At 41.9% G+C, this 26,167-nt stretch overlaps 1 protein-coding gene and 1 pseudogene across 2 annotated transcripts in view; both read right to left on the minus strand.

Annotated features, from left to right (window-relative positions):
• The window catches only part of STK38L (serine/threonine kinase 38 like), a 73,992-nt gene that overhangs the window by 21,830 nt on the left and 25,995 nt on the right, over window positions 1-26,167 (minus strand). The window lies entirely within an intron of this gene.
• LOC103285164 (60S ribosomal protein L21-like) lies at window positions 16,406-16,916 on the minus strand (annotated as a pseudogene).

Genomic DNA, 26,167 nt, shown 5'->3' on the forward strand with positions numbered 1-26,167 from the left:
AGCTCCCCATCAGTCTGAAATCCAGTTTCTGGAGACACGCGGGGGACCCAGACGCCTACGGGGAGAAGCTGGACTCTCGGCCATCGGGTAGGAAAGTGAGAGTGACTTTTTTGCAGAGGTGCACCCAGCAATCATTGTTTACTGCTGCACGGGACGCGGGGACTTGGAAACGAGGAAAGGCAGAGACAGCTGACGGCAGCCATCGCCATTTGCCATGCCCTAGCCTAGTGACACCCTGAGACCTTGCCCCGCCCTGAGACCCCGCCCCGCACATTCTACAAACCCGCCCAGGCTCCACACAGCGGCTTTTGCATATAAATGACCTGTTCTGTGGCAGCTTAACCAAATTAACTGCAGCTCCAGTCAGACTGCTCCAAAAACGCCCAAGCAAAGAGGAGTAAACTATAGTTCTTGCTGTAGCTCCTGCTGGGGGGCCTCAGACAGTAGCTGACCTGCACCCCATTGGAGATTCAGACACTAGTGTATCTAGTGGTCGGTGTGAGACGACACCAGATTTCAACCACTCTCATAAGGGACACATTCAAGAGGCAGACTCAGTGAGCACCAAAGCCCTACTGGAACAAGTCCTGCCCCATAAATGTGTCTCCAGCATAGCAATTCTTCCGTTATAGACACAGCGGGTCCTCACAGCCAATTGGCCTGGAGGTCAATTCCTCCCAGTGACACCAACAACAATCAAGACTTAACTACAACAAGGCTATACACACAGTCCACAAAGGGGTACACCAAGAGTGTCCACCTCAGGTAACTGGGAGGCTGACCCGTTGAACCAATAGGACACCTAGTACACAAAGCTACCCAACCAACTCAGGGAAGCAGCGAAAATGAGGAGGCAAGGAAATAGATCCCAAATGAAAGAAATGGAGGAGAACAAACGAATGGACATAGAGTTCAAAACCACGATTATAAGGTTTTTCAAGAATTTCATGGAAAAGGCCATAAATTTAATGAGACCCTCGAGGATATGAAAAAGGACCAACTAGAAATTAAACATACACTGACTGAAATAAAAAATATTATACAGAGACCCAACAGTAGACTAGAGGAACGCAAGAATCAAAGATTTGGAATACAAAGAGGCCAAGGACACTCCTCCAGAGAAGCAAGAAGAGAAGAGAATTCAGAAAGTTGAAGATAGTGTAAGAAGCCTCTGGGACAACTTCAAGCGAACCAACATCAGAATTATGGGGGTGCCAGAAGAAGAGAGAGAGCAAGATACCGAAAACTTATTTGAAGAAATAATAACCGAAAACTTCCCCCAGCTGGTGAAAGAAATAGACTTACAAGTCCAGGAAGCACACAGAACCCCAAACAAAAGTAATCCAAAGAGGACCACACCAAGACACATCATAATTAAAATGCCATGGGCAAAAGACAAAGAGAGAATCTTACAAGCAGCAAGAGAAAAACAGTTAGTTACCTACAAGGAAGCACCCATACGATTATCAGCTGATTTCTCAACAGAAACGATGCAGGCCAGACGGGAGTGGCAAAAAAATATTCAAAGTGATGAATAGCAAGAAACTACAACCAAGACTACTCTACCCAGCAAAGTTATCATTCAGAATTGAAGGTCAGATAAAGAGCTTCACAGATAAGAAAAAGCTAAAGGAGTTAATCACCACCAAACAAGTATTATATGAAATGCTGAAAGGTATTCTTTAAAAAGAGGAAAAAGAAAAAAAAAGTAAAGATAAAATTATGAACAACAAATACATATCTATTAACAAGTAAATCTAAAAGTCAAGTGAATTAAAAATCTGAGGAACAGAATAAACTGGTGAACATAATAGAATCAGAGGCATAGAATGGGAGTGGATTGATAATTCTCAGGGGGAAAGGGGTGTCTGTGTGGGTGATACAGGAAGAGACTGGACAAAAATTGTACACCTATGGATAAGGACAGCGGGGGGAGGTAAGGGCAGAGGGGGGGTGGGAACCGGGTGGTGAAGAGATATGGGGGGAAAAAGGAGAAACAATTGTAATAATCTGAACAATAAAGATTTATTAAATTTAAAAAAAAAAGAAGCTGATCACATTATTTGTTTAAAATCGCTCCAGTTTCCTCACTGCCTATAGCAAATCAAATTAACTTAGCATGATAAGGATAACTTACATACATTGAATGCTGGTAGATATCAGGAGTTTTATGATATTTTATTACTGAATTTCCCTTTTTCCTCCTGAGGATTTAAGATAGTGGCACCTTCTTATGCATGACTACATTTCATCCTCACAGCAGCCCTGTAAAGTAAGGAACTAAAGCTTAGAAAAGTCTCATAGCTAGTGAGCTGTGGAGTTAGAACTCCAACTCCAAATGCTATCTCCAACTTGCCATTCCAGCCTTAGCTGCTCCACTTGCTTATTGCCTACTCTTCTCCCAACATGCTTGGCTCTTTCATGCCTCCAAGGCCTCACATGACCCATTCCTGAATCAGTTATGTCCTGAACTACTTCCTCCCTCCCTTCCTTCCCTTCCTTCCTTCCTTCCTTCCTTCCTTCCTTTCCTTCCTTCCTTCCTTCCAGAGAGAAAGAAAGGGAGAGAGAAATATCGATTTGTTGTTTCACTTATTTATGAATTCATTGGCTGATTCTTGTATGTACCTTAACTGGGGATTGAACCCGCAACCTTGGCGTATGGGGGACAACCCACTCATCAACTGAGCTACCTGGCCAGGGCCTGTCCTGAACTCTCTTCACAGGATCCCTGATTCTTTAAGGCACAGCCTTACTGTGAAGACTTCTCTAACATGCCCTACCAGAAGAGACCTAACATTTGTATTAGTCTCTTTTTTTCAGATGTGTTCTCTAGCATTTGCACCAATGTATCTCAGGTACTGGTGCTTATCACTCCACTTCTCTATCCCACTAAACTAGGAGCATCTCTGGGCAAAACTTTTCCTGATTCATTTTTTTGAGTATTTACCACAACAGCACTGTATCTGACACATAGCAGGCATTAATGAATGAATGACTCAACCTATCAAATGGGGGAGGGGAAAGAGCTGAAAGAATTGGCTAAAAGTAATAAAGACTGATTAATAAGCAACTGTGGAAAAGAAATTACTGAACCTAGAAGCCAGAAATTCAGAGATTTAATCCAGGCTCTGCTGCTAAGTGATCATATGCTCTTGTTCAAATCACCAGAATGCTCTGAACTGGTCACTTTTCCCCAGACAGGCATTACGTATTTGTTCTGCCGAGTTCACAGGCCATCTGAGATAATACACAACAAAACCATAAGGGCTTATACAAATGTAAGACATTATTTTAGGCACTTAGTTTAATATTTTAAATGTGCTAAATGCTTTAAAAATAATAGTATTATTTTTAAAAACAATAAATAATAAAAATAAATGAAACCGAAGAATTATCACAGCCAAATGCTTTTTAAGTGCTAAGCTATTCTTGGAACGCTATCTAAGGCAATGCTATCAAACCATTTTTGGAAATGTCAGAATCACTGGGCTCATATTCTATGTTTCAGGATCGGTGGAAGTGGAGTTCTTGGGGTGCCACGAGGAAAAGCATTTCCTGAGGCCCCGACAGGAGGATGGAGTTTCATGGAAAGCTTTATTGATGATGTAAAATTAATGGAGTTCCCTCCAAGATCCCATCTCTGTCTGTCCTGCCATGGAAGAAGTCTAAGCTTATCTTCTGCAGGGCCAGAATGAAGGCCACTGTCCAGAATTTCTGCTCCATATCAAAGTATAGTATAGTCCAGCATCTGGCTAGCATAGCTTGTGTTCCCAGCTGCAGTCCATTGCCTGTGGTGTTCACACAGCAATGGGCCATGCGGTTGCTTAAAGACACATGGCTTTGGAGAGAGAACAGGTGAGCCAATGGGCGAGTGCAGGTCACAGAGAAGAGAGAACAAGAGACCAAGCTCGAGCAAGAAAGAGGGAACTTTTGTCTAGGGATTTAAACGATTCAAGATTTTGAGTGTTTCTGATGTGGTCCACCCCCTAGCCAATACATTGTTCCCCAGCTAGACAAGCAAGCACCTTCCCTATGTTACCCTGACTTCACTATGCATGTGCCCACCTCCCGCTTTGCTCGATCCCTTCCGCAGTGATCTGCAGGGAATGGACATGTGGTTCCCTGGGGAACGTGAAGCTGTAGCTTCCTGGTGAAGCTGCCCAGGTGACCATGCCTACAATGTCTGACTACCCTTTGCTCTTTTTCCCTTATTAATATTGATAAACTAGTTCAGTGGTCGGCAAACCACGGCTCGTGAGCCACATGCAGCTCTTTGGCCCCTTGAGTGTGGCTCTTCCACAAAATACCACGTGCGGGCGCACATGTACAGTGCGACTGAAACTTCGTGGCCCATGCGCAGAAGTCGGTTTTCGGCCTGGGCGAGTCTATTTTGAAGAAGTGGTTCTAACGCTGAGCCACACTCAAGGGGCCAAAGAGCCGCATGTGGCTCGCGAGCCGCGGTTTGCCAACCACTGAACTAGTTCATTATGATGATAACACCATCAACCCATTTTTTGAAATATCAGAATCACTGGGTTAATGTTCTATGTATCAGGATCAGGTGCAGAAAAGTCAAAGAAGGAAAATAGAACAGGGATGGTGTTTAGCAGACATCCTAAACCCTGTTTGTTAATTGGGATTTGGGGGGTTGGGGGTGCAGGGAAGGAAGCTGGGGAGGATAGATTAGAAGTTGAGGAATTCAAATAATTTGAGAAAATCCCGATTATACAAAATTAAACAAGTTTCTTGTTGCAAGACTTCCCAGCATCTTTAATATGTAACTATTCACCCTAAATCCTCAAAAAAGTGATAAGGTATACAATTTGTAATAGTATTCTAGGGAGCCTTCTTTAGGCATATAAAATTTGAGTTCATACATAATTCTCTTCAAACACTAGTAAAAAAGTGCCTGTTACTTTATTTTTTAACAAACATTGGGGTGGGGGCGGGCATAGAAGTTCTAATAAAGAGCAATGCCTAGGGGTTTTAGAGTGCTTTCTAATTTGTCCAGATCTGTAGCTGATAGAGAGTTTTCAAATTGGTTTGTCAGTTATGAGGAGGGGAAAAAAGTCAAGACCCAACTCTAATTGTCCAAGGACTATATTTTCCTTTCAAAAAGTTTATGATGAAAAAGCAAACAAAACATTTTATAATGCCCTTTGAGAAAAACACACAAAGAAATAGCCCATGAGTAAATATTTCAGAAGTCAAAAAGAAAGCTATATAATGGACTCAGGGTGCGGTCTTGGAAGGCAGTGGACTGGCTGCCAAGGGGCCTTTTAGAACAGGCTGCTCTGCTCCGTCTGCCAAGGGGCACGGCCTGGCCTTCACTGCCAGTGTCCCAGGGCAATCACATTCTGGAAGCTACTCTATCCTAAGAGAGTTCAGGAGAGACTGATATACAAGACACAATGTCAACTGACTGATTTACACAATAAGAAATGGAGTAACAAGGAACAGATCTTTCATCTTCTCGCAAATGCATTCTGTCCTTGTAGACAAGCTGGATGCAAAGCCATAATGAGGGTCAGAAGACTTCTCAGTGAGCATGCATCAGAAAAAAAGAGAATTGTTATTCAATTTAAATGTTTCATGGCATCAGGATAAGGCAAAATCTTTAAAATAAATTTTTAAAAAGACTATTCGCTATCTAGCCCGGGCAATTTTGCCCACTTTAAAGTAGCTGGAGATGGCCAATATTAACCTCTGCTGCTGACTGGGATGAAACAATATTGGGGGACTAGAGATAGGCAGAAATATTACTGAGCAAAAATTTGGGGAAAATTTTACGAAACATAAAAAAATGTTAGGGAATTCAAAATAATTCCAAACAACTAGGAATTGTTTGCATTAATAATACAGAAATAAATGTGAATTATTTTAGATAAAGATTTATGAACCTGAGGTCTTTATAAAAGAGGGAGAAACAGAAGATCAGGTTTCTCCCATCATAGGAAGATGTAATGAGTTCAACTCCAAAATCCAGAAGTGGATATCAAGTAATGAAACAACTTCCAGACAGTCTATAATTTAACCATGATCAGTATGTTTTTTCCGTTCTTGTTACACATACATGCAAGTTTATATGCCTTGTTTAAAAACCAAATCATAGCAAATCCTATGTGTATTTATCTTTGTAATGAAAGTGTTACAGCATCTGGCAAAGTACTGAACACACAGTAGGCATTTTATAAATAAGTGATGGTGAGTAACTGAACTTAAATTTAATGGATTTTCAATAATGTTTCACATATAATAATTTCCTTTGGATTATAAACTAGAGAATCATTTAGTATTATGTTAAACTTCAGAAACAAACCCTACTTGAATGGTACAATTACAGAAAAGGCCAAAAATTCTACCCATATTCTTGAATGAATAGCATCTTTTAGAGATGAGCTTTAAAATTAAGGAAAAATATTTTCTTGTTACCAGACACAAATAGGCTTTACAAAAATTCTAATTTAACAAAACTAAGAACAAAAGTGACCAAATTATTACAAAGAATGATCTAGATGACTGGCACTTATTATATTGCAAATTTATTCCTCTAGTGGATTTAATACTGTTCTTTGTCTTTTAATAAAGCCCTTTCTTTAGCCAGAAAAAGAACAGGATACAATTTGCAAGTCTAGAATTCCTGGACTGATAAAAACAACACCAGGTGCCCTTGAATTTCCTGTTCACGTGTTTTCTCCAGACTCCCCTATTCATTAATGGAGACACTACCAATAATAGTTAAGTCCAACATTCTTTCGTTTACCAAGCCTGGGGAAAGGCGATAAAAAATCTGGCACTCAGGCCATCTATAAATAGAGGTGGTGTCTCTAACCATTTACCATCAAACTGCTAAAGTGGGAAAACCGAATTGCTTTATGACTGGTAAAACACACTATTAAACTGGTGATTTCACCTTAGTTTTCACATATTACATTTCAGATGAAAGAGTATCTTTAATGCTACTGTACTACCTTGGGTTACAAAAAAATTTCCTAAATTCATCATTAGTTGTAACCATTATGTCGTAGGCGTTAATTAGTCTTTAGGTTAAATACCATATATACTGGTCCCTACTGCTAGAACAGCCACAACTTCTTTCCTCTCTGAGGTGCAATCCAAAGAGGTAAAAGCTCTGGTAAGGGAGCTAGGGTTGGTTAGAGCAGTGGTTGGCAAACTGCAGCTTGCGAGCCGCGGTTTGCCGCTCTGTTGACTAATGAGTTTGCAGACCACTGGGTTAGAGCATCATCCCGATTCACCAAGGTTGTGGTTGCATCCCTGGTCAGGGCATATATTAAGAGTCAACCAATGAATGCATAAATAAGTGGAACAACAAATTGATGTTTCTCTCTCTCTCTCTTTCTTCTTCTTCTTTCTCTAAAATCAATAAATAAATCAAATTAAAAAGCAAAGAGGAAGAAATTCACAGCCAAGTGAACGTTCCAGTCCCAGTCCTAACTTTTTCTAGTTGCATGACTCCCATCCAACATTTATTGTACATATACACTATGTGCTAGCACTGCACAAAGTACTGAGAATAGGAAGACTTATATATAGGAAGACTTTATATATATATATATATATATATATATATATATAATATATATATATATATATAAAATAAGTCTTCCTATATATAAGTCTTCCTATTCTCAGTACTTTGTGCAGTGCTAGCACATAGTGTATATATATATATGTGTGTGTGTGTGTGTGTGTATATATATATATATATATATATATATATATATAGTCTCTTCTCTTAAGGAGGTTCATAATCTTATGGGAACACAAAGAAAGGAGAAATCAGCTCTCCAGAGGAGGAGAGGTGTAAGGGCATGAAGTAGACTGGCACACTTGAGTGTAGAGAATGGCTTAAGTACATTTAGTGAAACAGCAGAAGATGAAGGTGAGACGGGAATCATGATAAAATACCCCTCCCCTTTTTCTTGCCATGTTAAAAAATTATCTTGAGCATAAATGGGAGTCAGATAAGGCTTTTCATAAAAACATTTATTGAGTGCTTACCCAAGTACCAAGATCTCTTTTACATGTTTTAATGCATTTAATCCTCCTAACCAACCCTAAAATCCTATCTGATTACCACTTGTATAGATTCCGCTATTATAAGGTGGGTGCCAATTAGGGAGTAGATTAGGCTAGAGAGGAATGTAAATGAGGTTAGGCTGTAGTTCTCAACCTTTCTAATGCCTCGATACTTTAATACAGTTCCTCATGTTGTGGTGACCCCCAACCATAAAATTATTTTCGTTGCTACTTTATAACTGTAATTTTGCTACTGTTATGAATCATAATGTAAATATCTGTGTTTTCCGATGGTCTTAGGCGACCCTGCTAGCGGTTCTTAGGGGGACTCAGTAATAAATAGTCATGGGTTACAAACTGACAGCCTGAAGCCATATTTTGTTTGGCTTGTATTATGATTTAAAAATGGAAAGATTTCATATAAAAATTCAAATTTCTGGTTCCTCTTAAACAATGACATCAATCAAATATGAGCCCACATTCTTGACTGGAAATAGCTGGAACAGAGAAGCATCAGCCTCCTAGCATTACCACATCCAGCCACAGTCCACCAACTTTCTACCCCCTCATGCCCACCTTCCTTCACTCATATTGTTACCTGTAAGCTTTATTATCTGCTTCCTGTAAACACTGAGACTATGATCCTTTTAAGATACTAGCAGAAGAGACTAAAAGAAGGTCTCAGCTGGAAAGAGTGAAATCTAAAATTATCTCTGGGTTTCAGATTTGAAAGACTGGGTAAATGGTCCTATCATTTCTTGGTAAGGATAGGTAGTATCAGAACAGCTAAATTGGTAGGGAAGAGTAAGTTTAAGGCTGATCTTGTCTGAGTTATTTAACTAGACTCAGGATTCTCATCTCTAAAATGGAAATAATGGCCCTAGCTGGTTTGGCTCAGTGGATAGAGCGTTGACCTGTAGACTGAAGGGTCCCGGGTTCGATTCCAGTCAAGGGCACATGCCCAGGTTGTGGGCTCGACCCCCGGTGGGGGGGCATACAGGAGGCAGCTGATCAATGATTCTCTCTCATCACTGATGTTTCTATCTCTCTCTCCCTCTCCTTTCCCCTCTGAAATTCATAAAAGTATATTTTAACAACAACAACAATTTCTTAAAAAATAATAAAATAAAATGGAGATAATGCATGCCAACTGTACAGCCTTGATGTGATGCTTCGATGGTGGCAGAGCACAATGATGCAGGGCCAGATTGCCTGGATCTGAATTTTGGCCCAGACACTCACTAGCTGTGTGACTTTAAGCAAATTACTTAAAAGTTCTATGCTTCACTTTTCTGTAGACGACAATAAAGATAACAATGGTCAACTGTGCACATGCTGATTATGCTAATACAAGACTTTTAAGAATTAGGAAAGTTAATACTTGTAAAGGACTTTGTGCCTGGCACAGAGAAATGTGAGGTGTTTGATAAATCAACAAATTATGTGAGAAAGTATTTTAAAACATCTCTTGACTCATATTAAATGGCAAAAATGATTAATTTTCTTCCCTTCCCTGCTCAGTCTTCCTGGATCACCCCTCCTGCCTTGGGCTGCTATCCTAAATTAGTTTATAAATGTTGTCTCTAGTGCATATTCCCTAATTCTCCTAGTCTTATACCTACTTGATTTGACAAATTAGATTGCTTTTAACGGAGGGAGGAGAGAAATGTATCAAAAAGTGCATAGCAGTTTCTAAAACTGAAAGACCTGAAGTAAAAAAAAGAGGTATTTGTAGAAGCTGTATTAGAAGTTAATATTGACTTGGGGGTATAAATAGGGTAGAAAAAAAAGTGTTCTGGAGAAGAACTAATCACTTTTCTCACAAGATGCTGCAATTCTTATGAGGCAACAGACATCCAATTTATAATCTAGTGACTGCATTTAGTATCAAAAGCTTTTGTTTTGTTTTCAATTAGTTAATGTGACTCTCTACATTTGTTGTGTGCCCTATTCACTAGTCCAGAAGAGTGAATTCATAGATACTTTTTCTTTTTGTGTGAGTCATAACCCTGGTGGTGATGGTGCAATGGTGCAGAAGTTAACATTATCACTTTTATTTTCAGTATTGTTTTAGAAAGAGATATATTTTTCCTGCAGACAAAATATACTTTAATGGTTGAGTTTCCAAAAGCTTATTTGGCCATAGTAATGCTATTAACGGCAGACGACTTGGGTATGTTAATCCAAATAATTACTAAAAATTCTTCTGAACTTTAAAGTTTATTTGTTTTTAAGATTCCATACATAAATATTACCCTTTTTAGCTTCAACCAATTTGAAGTCTATTGGGACTCTTGAATCTGGATATCCATTTCTCTCCCCAAGTTTGGGGAGTTTTCAGTCATTATTACTTTATTTTATTTATTTAGTTGAATTTATTGGGGTGACATTGGTTAATAGGATCTATAGGTTTCAAGTGTACATTTCTATGATACATGATCTGTATATTGCATTGTATATTTACCACCCATACACTATTGCTTTAAATATTGCTTTCTCTTCCTCTTCTCGGGGATTCCCATAATGCATACTTATATTTCTTAATCCTATCTCATAAGTCCATAGGCTTTCTCTACTTTTTTTTTTTCATTCCTTTTCTTTTTGCTCCTATGACTGGATAATTTAAAATGACATATCTTCTAGTTCACTGATTATTTTTTTCTGCTTGGTCAAGTCTGCTGTTGAAGCTCTTAACTGAATTCAGTTTCATGGTATTCTTCAGGTGTAAGATTTCTGTTTGATTTTTTTTATAGTTTCTATCACTTTGTTGAAGTTTTCATTTTGTTTACACATTGCTTTCCTTATTTTATTTAGTTCTCTATCTTCTTGAAGTTCGCTGGACTTGCTTAAGAGAATTATTCTGAATTCTTTGTCAGATGGTTTATAGATCTCCCTTTCCTTGGGGTCAGTTACTAGAGTTTTCCTAGTTTCCTTTAATGGTATCATGTTTACCTGATTTTTTTGTGTTTTTTGATTCCCTGTGTTGGTATCTACACATTTAGGTAAGTGGTCTCCTCCTCCAAACTTTACAGGTTTTCGTTGGCAGAGAAAGACCTTCACCAGACAGCTCCGCTTGGGGTACAGGTAGTGCCTGTGGGCAAGCAGGACTTTCTATCGGGGTCTCTACTTGGGTGAGGCCACTGCCCATGTTCTAAAGTCAGGAGGATTGTTGTGACTGGGCTGTGCAGTTAGATGAACTTGCTGGCTGAGCTCCACATTCAAACAAGGCCACTGGGAAGGTTCCCTGATTGGGTAGGGAAGCTGGCAGTGTTCCTGGGTAGGATGATGCCACTGTTTGGACTCCATGATTGACATGGCTGTGGCCTGATCTCTGTATCATACCTGGTTGGGTGGGATCCCTGGCAGTGCTCCCTGACCAGATGGTGCTGCTAGCTGGACTCCATGCTGAGACAGGGTCGCAGGCAGGGCTTTGAGGTCAGATGGGGGGCCTCTGGCTGTTATGTAATCAAACAGGGTCACAGGCTGTGTTCTGAAGTTGGGCAAGGCCTCAGGCTGGGCTTTGTGATCAGGCAGGCCATTGGCTATGCTCTACTATTAGACTAGCCAGGTTCTTTGGTTGGGAAGGGCCTCCAGTTGTATCCTGCATTTAATGGTCTAGAGACTGTGCTCCATGGATGGGCTAGGGTTGCTGTCCAAGCCCCCACATCAGGTGATGTTACATGCTATATTCTGCAAATGGGTGGGGTCACTGGCTGGCTCTCTGCCTGAATGAGGCCGCAGGCTGTGTTCAACAACTGGGCAAGGCCATAGGTTGGGTTCTGCTGCACAGAAGGGCTATAGGGTAGGCTCCATAGCTGGGTGGTAACATAGACTAGACTCCAAAGCTGCTCAGAGTCATGTCAGGATCCCTGGTTATAGAGGGATAGGGACTGTACTTAAAAAGGCTGCTTATCAGCCGAAGCCGGTTTGGCTCGGTGGATAGAGCGTCGGCCTGCGGACTGAAAGGTCCCAGGTTCGATTCCGGTCGGGGGCATGTGCCTTGGTTGCGGGCACATCCCCGGTGGGGGTTGTGCAAGAGGCGGCTGATCGATGTTTCTCTATCATTGATGTTTCTAACTCTCTGTCCCTCTCTCTTCCTCTCTGTAAAAAATCAATAAAATATATTTTTTAAAAAAAAAAAGGCTGCTTATCAGTATTCAAGCAAGGCTGTAGGAGGTCTGGGGTGGGAGGTGTGTCAGCCTCACCCCTGGATTGTGGTGTCTTGCACAGATAGTTGCTAGTTCATCTTCTGTGAGGGGGATTAAGTTGGGAATGGCCTATGTCACCATCTTGATAATATCACTCTCTGTGCTTATGTTAACTGGCAGAGATGTAATCCTTTCTAGTAGGGATTATGGCAATTTCTATCAAGAAACAAAGATTTTTTATCTTTTGACATAATAATTCCACCTTTAGGAATCTATCCTAACATGTACTGTAATCAAAATTACAGCAAAGATTTATAGTTTTTTAAATCAATGCATTGTTTAAAATAACAAGCAGAACAAATGTTTAAAATTAGGTAAAATGATTGATGAAATGATGATGACAGCAAGAAATGACATAGAAATAATAGTGAAAAAAATTTCCCTCAAAAAACTTTAACAGCCTGAGAAATAATGCTATATAAACAAGATACAAAGTTCTATCTTTATGTGAAATATGCACTCTACTATATGAAAAAAAGGGGGTAAATTATAGACTATTTCAATTTTGTCCTCTATCATTTTTTTTTAAATTTTCCCACGAGGGAAATAATCATTTTTATAATAAGAAAAAAGTATTTAAGAGTAGTTGTGTGTGAGTAGACATAGGAACAGTAAAAGAGAATCAATGTGTACTTTTCAGCAGAGTGTTGTTTTTTAAATTCTTACTCTAGGATTTGTTTTTATTGACTTCAGAGAACCAGGAAGGGAGAGGGAGAAGGTGAAGAAGAGAGACAGGGAGAGGGAGAGGGAAGGAGAAGGAGAGGGAAGGAAAGAGGAAGGGAGGGAGGGAGAGAAAGGGAGGGAGAGAGGAACATCGGCTGCCTTCCATATGCACCCCAACCAGAGATAGAATCCACAAGCCAGGAATGTGTCCTAACCAGGAATTGTGGGACCATTTGGTGCACGGGACAATGCTCAACTAACTGAGCCACCCAGCCAGGGTGACAGGTGTTTGTTTGTTTTTCTAGGTACCACTGAACTTGGATCTTTTTCCTATGAGCCAAATTCTTATTCTGGTTTTGTGGAGGGTTATAAAGAACAGCAAAAAGAGTTTGAAGTCATGGATTAAAACTAAAGACAAACCATGAGACAAATGGGAATTACTTTTTTTCAGTCATCTCTTACACCTCTTTTCAGGGAGAGATTTTTGGTATTCACAAACTGTCACTCTCTTCTTTAATTAGCTTTTCTACTGGTAACTCAAAGGCCCTTATCAAAATAAAAAAGCAGGCAGCATAAATCTTACTTACCTAAGTTAACTTCAAGTCCTATTCAAGGTAAGAAAATGACTCCAAAATCATAAGAAGAGACTAAATAAATGTTCTAGCTTTAAAGAATATCCCCCCTTTCCTTTACTCCTACTTAGTCTGTTCTAAAGGAACAAAACACGAGTATAGCCAAAAATGCCTATTTTGTGCTAAAAGGTGAAGACCTGGTATGACCGGGAACAACCAATAAATGGACAGGGCAGGAAAACGATGAGTGGTGAGAGGTGGTGTGACATGCTGGTTAAGGAAAGGGGAGGAGCAAGCTTTGGGAAGCAGCCTGAACACATAAATCACTCAGCAGTCCAACTATAACAAATGTGCTCATCTTAAAAGTGAGCTTCTAATAGAAATGAGAGAGAGAGAAAGAAACAGACCGACATTCACACAAAATTACACTTGAAAATAGATGAGTTTAAAGGAGAATGTAAAATGCAAATTTCTAAAACATGACTTTAATTGAAAATATAAACTCCTATTTTAATTTCCCATTCATTCAAAATATTCAAAGCTTCTTCATCATAGCTTCAGGAGAGACCTATGTGGAGCCTGCCACTTTACAAATTTCTTTTCTATTTCTTAATTTTAATTTGAAAATTACTGTGTTATTTTGTTTATGGTTCCTCTTCAAATAAAAACCACTTGCTGAAGCAGCAGTCCTTTTTGAGGGCAAAAATTAGATTAGACTAAAATTAAAACATGGTATCATCAAGTTTATAATTTTAAGATATAAGTAGCTATGAGTTACTTTTAGTTATTTTAAGTCAACTCTCCCAAGAGACTTTTTGACCATCACAAGTGACCAAAGAACTCTGTTCCCAGCTAAAAGCAGACATACCATGTGACTCATCAAACTCAGACATTGTGTTAAACACACGCACTACTTGACTACTGTAACTGTGAGAAAGTCCAGGAGGCATCCACCTCATTATAACACCATAGTACAAAAAGGCAGAAAAAACGTTTCTTAGTGCTAGTGATCTTTGTAATACATACCTGAACAGCTTGTTATCTAAGATCAGATCAAACAGGGCCATACCATTTTATTGTCTTACGATCTCTAGAACACAATTCTGGTTTTATTTGTAAAAAAGTATAGGAGAGAAAAAATACCTAAAATGGAACAAAAAGTACATTGTATAGTTGGTTGTTATCAAGGATATCCTGTAATTCAAGTGAGTATACTGGCAAGCCCTTCCATAAATCAGCTTATGAGTTTAATTATGTCCAGCTTTTTTTTTTTTCTTCTTGACTTTTACAGAGAGGGTAAAGGAGGGAGGGAGGGAGGGAGAGAGAGAGAGAGAGAGAAGAGAGAGAGAGAGAGAGAGAGAGAGAGAGAGAGAGAGAGAGAGAGAGAGAGACATCGATTTGCTGTTCCATTTATTTTTTTATGCATTCATCGGTTGATTCCTGTACGTGCCCTGACCAGGGATTATCGGTGGAAATGCTTGGACTAGACCACTCAACCCTCTTGAGGAGCTCCCAATCTAGCTGGAGAGAGCACAGTGCAGTGGCAGCTGTAGGACACGGTAGGGACCCTGCAGAGAAACTGGCTAATAGAACACTGACAGCCACGGCTGAGTTCTGGATGATATGGTACCTATTAGTTCTAACACTGACATCCATGTCTGACACTAAATCATTGCTTCCTCTTATGATTGTAGATCTATGGATCAGATAACTGGCTTCTACCTGCTTTTCTCAGAAGGCTGAAGAATGACATTTTACTCTATACTTAATAGAAACCAAAATACTATGACTAAAAGCTTCTTGAAAGCTATTAGGATTTTAATTACAGAAGCTAGACACCATTAAGTGATGTAGATTTAGCTTGGGCTCCTACCTCTGTCTATAATTAGTTCCTTATAAAATGTGCCCCAAAGTGAGGTTCTCAAAATCTTTTACATTGCAAGGGGTCACGGGCACTCCTTGTTCATGACAACCAAGCATGAGGTCAAACCTAAGTGTATATTCAAATGTCTGGAATTTGCTATCGGTATTTTATAGCAGATAAAATAAATTTTCTAAAATAAAAAAAATACACTTTTTTCTTTCCAAAATGGAAATATCTTTTTTTTTGTATTTATGAAAGTAAAGTGTTTCATGTATAAATGTGAAAATATCCAGAAGTAGATTAAAATGCAAAATAAAAATGACCTTGCAATCCTGCCTCCCATAATAGTCAGTGTTTTATTTTATTGATTTTTTACAGAAAGAAAGGGAGAGGGACAGAGAGCTAGAAACATCGATGAGAAAGAAACATCGACCAGCTGCTTCCTGCACACTCCCCACTGGGGATGTGCCCGCAACCAAGGTACATGCCCTTGACCAGAATCGAACCTGGGACTCTTCAGTCCACAGGCTGGCGCTCTATCCACTGAGCCAAACCAGTCAGGGCCATAATATTCAGTTTTAACTGCTAGGCAATAGACTGGAGTTAGACTGCCTGGGTTTAAATTCTTGCTCTGCCGCTTACAAACTGTAGTGTGTTAGTGTCCTTATCTATAAAGTAAAGATAATGACAGCATGTGAAAATTAATAACTAGGGTTTTATTAAGTCTCTTTATAAAGTATAGGTATTGTTCCAAGCACTTAAAATATATTAACTAATTTTAAGAAACTGATTAATTGATATGTATTAAAGCACTTGAAACAGTGCCTGAGACTTAGTAGAGTGCTCATTAAATGTTAACTGTTGCTATGTCATTCCAAAACTTTAGTGCATATATAAACACACACACACACACACACACACACACACACACACACACACACACACACGTTTTTTGTTGTTGTTGTTTTAAGGGTGATACAAAGTTTTCTTTAATTATTCTTTGGGGGGAAGGGATGCCACACTTCTACCTAATTAAGAGATACATTTTTATCAGCACAAAAGTCTTTTTTATTTTTCCCCACTTATCATGCCATGGATTCATAGGGAATGGGTCCCAGCAGCTCAGGCTCCTTTCCATTGGTTCTCACAAAGTGTGCTGCTCTGGGTGGAGCAGGCTGACGCTTCAGTTGAACCCAGGTACCTTTCTCTTTGGCTTCCTTCTTTTTCTGATCATTTTCCTTGACACGTTTCAGGAAGCTATCTCGGCTCTTAGAGTGCTTAATATGCTCAATACATACATTCATTCTCTTGGCAAGAATCTTGCCCTTAACTTGCTTGTTCACAATAATGCCCACTGCATGCTGGGTGACATTGTAGACTCCCAGTTTTGCCATGGTAACATTTGTGGGGCATTTCTTTTTGAACAGTGCCCATTCCCTTGATGTCCACAATATCACCTTTCTTGTAGATTCTCATGTATGTGGCCAAAGGAACAACTCCATGTTTTCTAAAAGACCTAGAGAACATATAGCGGCTGCCTCTCCTCTTTTCCTTTGTGTTAGTCATTTTGGTGAATTACTGGAAGATGGCGGTTCCAGCCAAAAGGGCACACATACAGTTTTAATATAAATGGGCTCATATAAAGTGTTCTGAATCTTGCTTTTCCCTTATTATCTTGCAGACATCCTTTAATGTTAATACAAACAGATCCTTTTTATCCTTTTTAAGAAGCACATAGTAATAATATTTCCTAACATGAACTGTTTTTGGCTAGACACAGTGCTTTATGTGTATCATCTCACTTAATCCTTATACCAATCCTAAAACTCATGTGCCATTATTATTCCCATTTAGAGAGGAGGTAAGTGAAATTCAACTGGATTAAGTAACTTGCCTAAAATCATACAGCTAAATGTGGTAGAGCCAGGATTTGAACTTCGGTCCCTCTGAAACTAAGCAAACATGGCACACTCCATCTTCTACAGTGCTGCCATTTTAAAACAATGCCCACTAATAGATATTAAGATGGGTTCCACTGCGGGGGTATTTTTAGCAATTCTACAGTGAAGGTAATTAGATCATGTATTGTACACTCTTTCTCTTATTTCCTTATTATATACTTCTAGACATGCAATTGCTGAGTCAGAGAATATTCATATTTAAAATTCTGATACACGCTGCCAGACTGCTTTCCAGAAAGACAGTCACAATTGACCATCAAGTCATTAAGAGCCAACACAAGACACTGTCCATCTTTTTCATCTTCAAAAGCCTGATTAAAAAGGACCTATGATGCCTTAGTTTTGCTTATGCATTTCTTTGACTAAAATGAGTTAAATATATTTTAAAGTATTATTTCTTCTTTTATAAGCTGCCTGATTTAAGTCTCTTGCCTACTTTTATATTGAAGAAATTCTTTAAACCATTCACACTATATTTAAACAATATCACAGCCCATTCTGAGGTATTTTAAATAGCTGAAATCATACCATATGCCAATATTTACATAATTTCAATTCATTCAACTTAAGAAAAAAGTCAGGTTATCGTTTAGTTCTTGCAGGAACTATAGTTATTATATTAGAAGAAGGGTACTTTCCCATAAATCAGCTGGATAAAATAAAAATTGTCACACAACTCAAAGATTAATAATGTAAGTAAAAACATAGGTTTCCAAACTAAAATTTTCTGTTATTCAGATGTGGCATTAAGAGCCTACTAGTATAGTTTGGACCCTATCTATTTGGACTAGCATATATAATTTTTTTAAATATGTGTTTTACTGCTTTTTAGAGAGTAAACAAGAGGGATAGAGAGATAGAAATACCAATGAGAAAGAAACATCATTGATCTGCTGCCTCCTGCACACCCCCTACTGGGGATAGAGCCCACAACATGGGCATGTGCCCTAATGGGGAATCGAACTGGTGAATTCTTGGTTCCTGGGTTGACATTCAACCACTGAGTCACACCAGCCAGGCTATAATTTCCTTTTTTAAAGCCACTAATCAATGTCCATGTTCTTGTCATGATAATCTCTGTCATCATCATGGCTACCATTTATTAAGCACTTTCTCTGTGCCAGACAGTGCTGTGTGCATTATCTCAATCATCATAACAACCATATGAGAAGATACTATTTCCCCATTTTACAAATGAGAAACTGAGGCTCAGAAAAGTTAATTTATTTGCCAGAGGCCAGCTAGAAAGTGGCAGAGCTGGGATCTGAACCATGTGTACAGGACTATTGTTCTATTGTTCTAACATCATGCCTACCCTTTATGGACCAGACTCAATTACTTGAACAAAGCTAAAGCCAAAAATAAATCTGTGCCTTCCTAAAGGCAAGTCAAGAAAATTACTGGTCTTTTTTTATATGATCACCTTACTTATTCTTTTTTTTTTTTTTAAATATATTTTATTGATTTTTCACAGAGAGGAAGAGAGAGGGACAGAGAGCCAGAAACATCGATGAGAGAGAAACATCGATCAGCTGCCTCTTGCACACCCCCTACTGGGGACGTGCTCGCAACCAAGGTACATGCCCTTGACCGGAATCGAACCTGGGACCCTTGAGTCCCCAGGCCGACGCTCTATCCACTGAGCCAAACCGGTCTCGGCACCTTACTTATTCTTGATAAATCTTAAATTGTTGTCTAACTTCTGGTGTTGAAGACACAACTCACCCATCCTTCTATCAGAAACAAGGCTGCATTAACTTTCTTCCCACTTAAACCTGTCCTCTTGCCCAAAACAGCTCTATAACTGCTGGAAGAGTTTTATAATCTGTTAGAAATTTAGCAATTATTTCACAGATTAGTTAAAATATGTATTTTCTATCCTATGCTGTCCTGTTATTTGTAAATAGACCAAAAGTATCAGAATGCTTTACTGTATGTGCGGGAGGATTAACCAACAGTGAGTGGCAGCCAGAATTCAGGCAAAGATGCTCCATTAGGGTTGAAGTCCAGGTTTAATGTGCATCTAGATGGGTTCTCAGGAGCCCTGAAATAACCTCAGGAGGCCACAAAGGAGTCTCTCTTATCTGCTTGGCAGCCTTACAATCAGAAAGTTCTTACATCTAACCTAAATCTCTTTCACTGAAATTGAAATGCACTTCTTTTTCTCATATTCTCCATAAAAATGAAGAATTTCACTGTAGCAATTAACATGCTCAAATGCTGACAGAAAATAAGAAAAAGGTAGATGGGATCAGTACTGATAATCTTTAATTCTCTTCACTGAAAAAAATCAAACGTTCTTACATATAGTCAGTCCATTCTGCAAAGAGAACTGCTTGTCTTCCAAGAAAACTATGAAACTGATTTGAAAATAAAGTTGCTTTTCTGAAGTCTTCATGACTTGTAACTATTGAGAGTTTAAAAAACAAAAACCCTTCATAGTGCTTTTAAAGGTCTATTAATAAAACCAGCCCTAGTGGGTTTACTCAGTGGATAGAGCATCGGACTGTGGACCAGAGGGTCCCAGGTTTCCGGTCAAGGGCATGTACCTAGGTTGTAGGCTTCTCCCTGGCCCGGGCCCTGGTTGGGGCACGTGTAGGAGGCAACCAATCCATGTGTTTCTCTCACATCGAGGTTTCTCTCTGTCTTTCCCTCTCTCTTCCACTCTCTAAAAGATCAATAGAAAAATATCCTCAGGTGAGGATTTTAAAAATATACTAAATAATAATAATAATATCACAGGTAACTCTTATCAAACACCTCTTCTGTGTCTGGTACAGTGCTAAATGTTTAGCATGCATGACATGCTTCAATTTTCACAATTCTATAAAATACTAGTGGCCCAGTGCACGAAATTCATGCACATTAAAAGGGGATTAATTAGAAGAAATAATTTCATATTGCTATTTGCCCTTTCTCTATAATAGAAGTGTCAGAGATAAAAGAAAATTAGTAAAATGTACATGAAAACCTTCCTCCTGTCAGAGTCTGGGGCGCACCCCGGGACCCAGAGTCAAGTCCCAGCCCACCCACATGCGCCTCAAAATCGCATGAGACCCAGATCTGGCCGCCCCGCCCCCCAATTGGGCTAGATCTAGACCCAGCCAGTCCCACCCTTGTCAAGCCCCACCGGGCAGGGGACATAGCCTCAGGTCCCTTGGCCAGGCGCCAGGATGGGGGGGCGTGGCCTGAGAACCCCCAGCCCAGACCAGGGCGGGGCACATGCCTTGAGGTCCCCCATCAAGCCCCGCCAGGTAGGGGACACGGCCTGAGATCCCCTGTCAAGCCCCACTGGGTGGGGGGCGCGGCCTGAGTTCCCCTGACCCAGCACTGGGGGTGCACCTTGAGGTCTCCTGTTAAGCCCCGCTGGGTGGGAAGCACAGCCTAAGGTCCCCTGTCAAGCCCCGCCAGGCAGGGGGGTGCAGTCTCAGGTCCCCTGGCCCAGTGCTGGGGTGGGGGATGTGGCCTGAGGTTCCCCAGCCTGGTGCTGGGGTGAGGGGCATGGCCTGAAGTCCCCTGTCAAGCCCCACCTGGTAGGGGGTGCCGCCTGAGGTCCCCTAGCCCAGCACCAGGATAGGAAGCGCACCTTGAGGTCTCCCATCAAGCCCTGCCGGGTGGGGGGCGCAACCTGAGGTCCCCTGTCAAGCCCCATGGGGGCGGGGGAGGGCGTAGCCTCAGGTCCCTGCTGATTACTCGTTAAGGCTCCTTATGGGAACTTGGCCTCAGCTGTGGGTGCAGCCATCTTTGTGACAGAGTGATGGTCCATTAGCATATTCCCTCTTTATTAGATAGGATGTTTCTCACACTGACAAAAGAAACTGAAGCTTAGTTGCCATCCCAAAGACATACAAGTAAATGCAACCTAGCCTGCTTCATACCACAGCCTAAGCTCATAACCCATTCAGCTACATCATCTCTCATCTGACCTTTATTTTTAAGTGTGTAAGCCTCCCTTCATAGAGGACTTTGTTCCTCAAAGCAACAAGTTCTTTATAATAAACTAGATGCTCAGTGCACGAATTCATGCATGGGTGGGGTCCCTCTGGGTGGCCTGCGGGGATCGGGCCAAAACCTGCATCCAATGTCTCCTGCAGCTCCTACCTGCCTCTCCCACTCATCCTGGCCCCACTGCGCCTGCCACAGGCTTGCACCCAATCAGTCTCGATCAGGAGAAGCTCACACCACATCAGCAGCGCTCGCCAGTTGTGAGCCCTGCATCTGGCGCCCTCCCAAGGGGAGTGGTCTGTGGGATCTGGCTCTCCGACATCCCCCATGAGGTCCCAGATTGGGAGAGGGTGCAGGCCAGGCCGAGGGACCCCACCAGTGCACAATTGGGGCTGGGGAGGGACGCAGGAGGTTGGCCAGCTGGGGAGGGACTGCGGGAGGGCAGTCTGGCCCGTCTCACTTAGTCCCGATCAGCTGGACCCCAGCAGCAAGCTAACCTACCGGTTGGAGCGTCTGCCCCCTGGTGGTCAGCTCACATCATAGCAACTGGTCGACTAGTCTACTGTCTGCCCCCTGGTGGTCAGTGCACATCATAGCGAGCAGTTGAGTGGCCTTAGCATATCATTAGCATATTATGCTTTGATTGGTTAAACAGTTGACTGGTCACTGGATGACTGGACACTTAGCATATTAGGCTTTTATTATATAGGACTAGTGGCCTGGTGCATGAAATTCATGCACAGGGGGAGAGGAGATGTCCCTCAGCCCAGCCTGCACACTCTCCAATCTGGGACCGCTGTGGGATCAGGTCTAAACCGGCAGTCGGCATCCCTCTCGCAATCCGGGAATGCTGGCTCCTAACCACTCACCTGCCTGCCTGTCTGATCGCCCCTAACCACTCTGCCTACTGGCCTGCTTCCCCCCTACTGCCCCCCTGCCGGCCTTCTCGCCCCCAACTGCCCCCCTTGCCGGCCTGATCAATCCCAACTGCCCCCTTGCCAGCCTGCTTGCCCCCAACTGCCCCCCATGCTGGCCTGCTTGCCCCCAACTGCCCCCCCCGCCGGCCTGATCACACCCAACTGCCCTCCCCTCCTGGCCTGATTGCTCCTAACCACCTCGGCCTTGGTCCCACCACCATGGCTTTGTCCGGAAGGACATCCGGAAGGTCTCTGGGAAGGTCTCCTGGTCTAATTAGCATATTACCCTTTTATTAGTATAAACTAGGGGCCCAGTGCACAAAATTTGTGCACCTTGAAAGGAACTGTGGGCCATGAGGCTGCGGTGGGCACAGGGGAGGATCTCGGCTCATCCTCTGCGCCTCCACCCGGCTTCTCCTGCCACGGCCCCCAGTCCCATCTGCTGGCAGCCCCCACCACCACCACTCCCACACGCTGATGGCACCAGCCCCACTTGCACCCACTGACGGTGTGCAACAATTGGGGCCGGCACGAGCAGCGAGTGCGAGCAGGGCCCGTGCCATCAGCAGGTGCAAGTGACTGCTGCTGCCCCGATCGCCCCTCAAGAGCAAGGGGAGGTAGAAAAGCCCTCAGGGGCAATCAGGGCTGGCAGCCACTGCTTGCACCCGCTGACAGTGCCAATCCTGCTCACACTCGCCAAGCGATCAGGACTGGCACCAGGCAGAAGCAGCGGGTGCAAGTGGTGGCTCTAGTGCTGGCTAGGGGTGCGAGCAGGGCCATTGCTGGCAGTAGGTGCGAACGGCAGCTGCCAGCTCCGATCACCCCTCAGGGGCAGGGGGAGGTGGAGAAGCCCTGAGGGGCGATCGGGGCCGGCAGCCACCACTTGCACCCGCTGACAGCACCAAGTGATCGGGCTGGCGCTAGGCGCTGGCAGTGGGTGCGAGTGACGGCTCTGGCACTGACAGGGGGTGCAAGTGGGGCCGGCACCGGTAGCAGGTGCAGGTGCCAGTAGCAGGTGTGAGCACCCGGTGGGACTGCGGCACGTGGGAGCAAAGAATTTTCAGTAACCACCAGAGGCTCACACCGATGACAGCGACTGGTGCCTGACCTTGGTCTGATGCTCCCACTCACCTACTCCACCATCCTGCCTTGGCTGATGCCCACCATGTTCCGCACTCTGCTACCTGCTGCCAACGCCTGCCATGTTCCGTGCGCACCCCCTGGTGGTCAGCGCACGTCATAGCAACCGGTTGTTTGGTCTATTTGCATATTAGGGTTTTATATAGATAGATTTTACTTTCCTCATCTCTTCCCATTATAACATTCGTGAAAATATAGCAGCCCTGAGGGTTTACAAAACTAAAGAGTGTCATACTTACGAATATAGCAAAAAAAAATTTTTAACTATGAAAAAATATGTACAAGTTACTATTAGCAACTATAGTACTTTTGCACTAAATAACTTCTCTGTTCTTTCCACCTACCTATCTATACATCTATCCATCATCCATCTATATCATCTATCTATTCTCACACCTAAGCCACACTATTTTATCTATAGAGCTGTAAAATATATTTTGGCATCTGTTGGGGCAAATTTCTCTTTTTCCTTTGTATTCCCCCCAAATTCTTACACACTGTTTTATATGAATACTAGAGGATGGATGCACGAAATTTGTGCAAGGGGCTTGGCCCCTGCCACCGTGGCAGCTGCCTCTGCCTCAGCGGCGTGGCGGCTGGGCGGTGGGCGGGGGCCTCTGCCTTGGCCCCCACCACCGCGGCTTTGTCCAGAAGGTTGTCTGGAAGGACGCTCAGAAGAATGTCTGATCTAATTAGCACATTATGCTTTTCCACCTGGGGAACAAGTATCCAAATTCAAGGTTAAGGTTTTTAAAAGTCCCTTTTAAAAAGCTGCATCCAAAATTATAATGCCTGTATTAAGTAAAAAATTCGATAACTCTATCAGGAGATGCCTGCAAGACAGTTGGGGCTTCAGTCTGGCAAAAGATAGAAAAATAGAAGGAAGATACTAGCTAGGCTAATCATTTCACTAGTTCTAGGTAAGGCTGATCAAATAATTGGCATCATTAGCATACTGTCTTACACTGGACAGTATACTAGTAGGAAGAAACCCAAATAGTAAGAGAGAAGACATGAGCACTCTACTATGCTATAATACTCTTGAAAAAAGCAAAAGTAACCTACAAAAATAATCAGTACATGTGACAAGTAAGCCTGGATGGGCCTACCTACTGTGGCTCAGTGGTGAGAGCATCGTCCTGCTCACTGCAGGGTCTCAGGTTCGATTCCTGGTCAGGGCACATACCCAAGTTGCAGGTTCAACCCCTGGTGGGGTGTGTGCAGGAGGCAACCAATCGATATTTCTCTCGTTCCCCCTCTTTCTTTCTCTTTCTCTGGAATCAATAAAAAAAAAAAAAGCCTGGGTGGGTGGGTCTTTTTTTCATAAGCAGGGCTTAGAACAGGGAAAGATCTGTGTGGACTGCAGTGCAGTGCTCAATGAAAACAAATAAATTGGGTAGGTTAGCTTTAACTTAACTGAATGCCTGGCAGTCATCAAAATTTAATGACAGCTATTGAGAAGCCCATAAGAAGAAAAACAGTGATGATTTCAACTTGGTTTATAAATCAAAACTGAGTCACACTTACAGCACTTTAATCAAAGATCGGCGATCCTATAAGCAAGCATCTCTCATTGTTCTTGCAGCAGCTACTACAGATGATATACACTGAGTGGCCAGATTATTATGATCTCTGAATGCATAATAATCTGGCCACTCAGTGTATATCCTATATAATAAAAGGCTAATATGCAAATTGTCCCCTCGACCAGGAGTTAGACTAGCAGGCAGGCCAGCCAACCGCCCATGTCCCCTCCCCCTGGCCAGGCTGGCTGGACCCCGCCCCCCCCCACAACACACACACACACACACACACACATACACACACTGAGTGGCCAGATTATTATATGTTCAGAAATCATAATAATCTGGCCACTCAGTGTACATCAACTGTGATCAGCACTGGATTACCCCAATGAGAAATCTCTAAATGCTTTGTGGCTTGAGGGGCTATTCAAAACCACAACCTGATCCGACTCCCCCTATACTTGGCCTAAAAAGTCCCTATTCCATTGGACTTGCATCCACAAAAACTCCACCCAGCTTCCTGACGTCATGGAAATGTACCAGTTCACTCAGAAAACCTAGTATGTAGGCTCATCTATTTGTGGAAAGAGATAGTTCTTTCCAAAATAACTGAGTCAGACATTTTTAACAGCACTAGATTTGTTTTTTTTGTTGTTTTTTTAAAAAAAGGGGGGGGGTACTTTTTTTGGTCATCATTGAATAAACAGGATGAGTACTGTTTCTCCTTCCAAGGAGCAAAAACTAATGCTAAACATAGCTGGGAATACTGGTTGGTAGAAAACAGGGTAAAAACTTTTTTAAAAATGTAAATCATATGCAAACTCTACAGTTGTTTAATTTTTAAAGCTTTATTAGAGAATGCAAAGCAAGACATTTCAGTGACTTCTTTACCAATCTGTCATGCCAGGAAGCGTTACTCAGGGAGGGTATCTTCTCTGGAAATGAGCAGAAAACTTACCTGTTAGTTTGTTTTAAGGCATTTTCACTAAAATCGGGAAGTTAAGACTATTTAACCTTCTGAGGATCCTGCCAGTTTTATTATACTGTTTGTACTTTTAAAGGTAACTATTAGTACTTTAAATTAAGCAGAGAGCACAGCAGGGTTGAATAGTTTTCACACACAAGCCTCAGAACTCTATTTGTAATGAGATACACTGTAAATCATAGACAGTATTCCACACTGGATAGCTTTTACTAAGTGAAAGTGGGATAATTTGGTGGGCTATACATTTTTAGAAGTGAAATAAAAACTCTATGCAGTTCCCCACACACTTCAAGAGCTGTGAAGGTCAAATGGAAGAGGTAAAATTGCTTTATAAAAGACAACACAC

The sequence above is a fragment of the Eptesicus fuscus genome, chromosome 7, assembly GCF_027574615.1.
Source record: "Eptesicus fuscus isolate TK198812 chromosome 7, DD_ASM_mEF_20220401, whole genome shotgun sequence".
Taxonomy (NCBI): domain Eukaryota; kingdom Metazoa; phylum Chordata; class Mammalia; order Chiroptera; family Vespertilionidae; genus Eptesicus; species Eptesicus fuscus.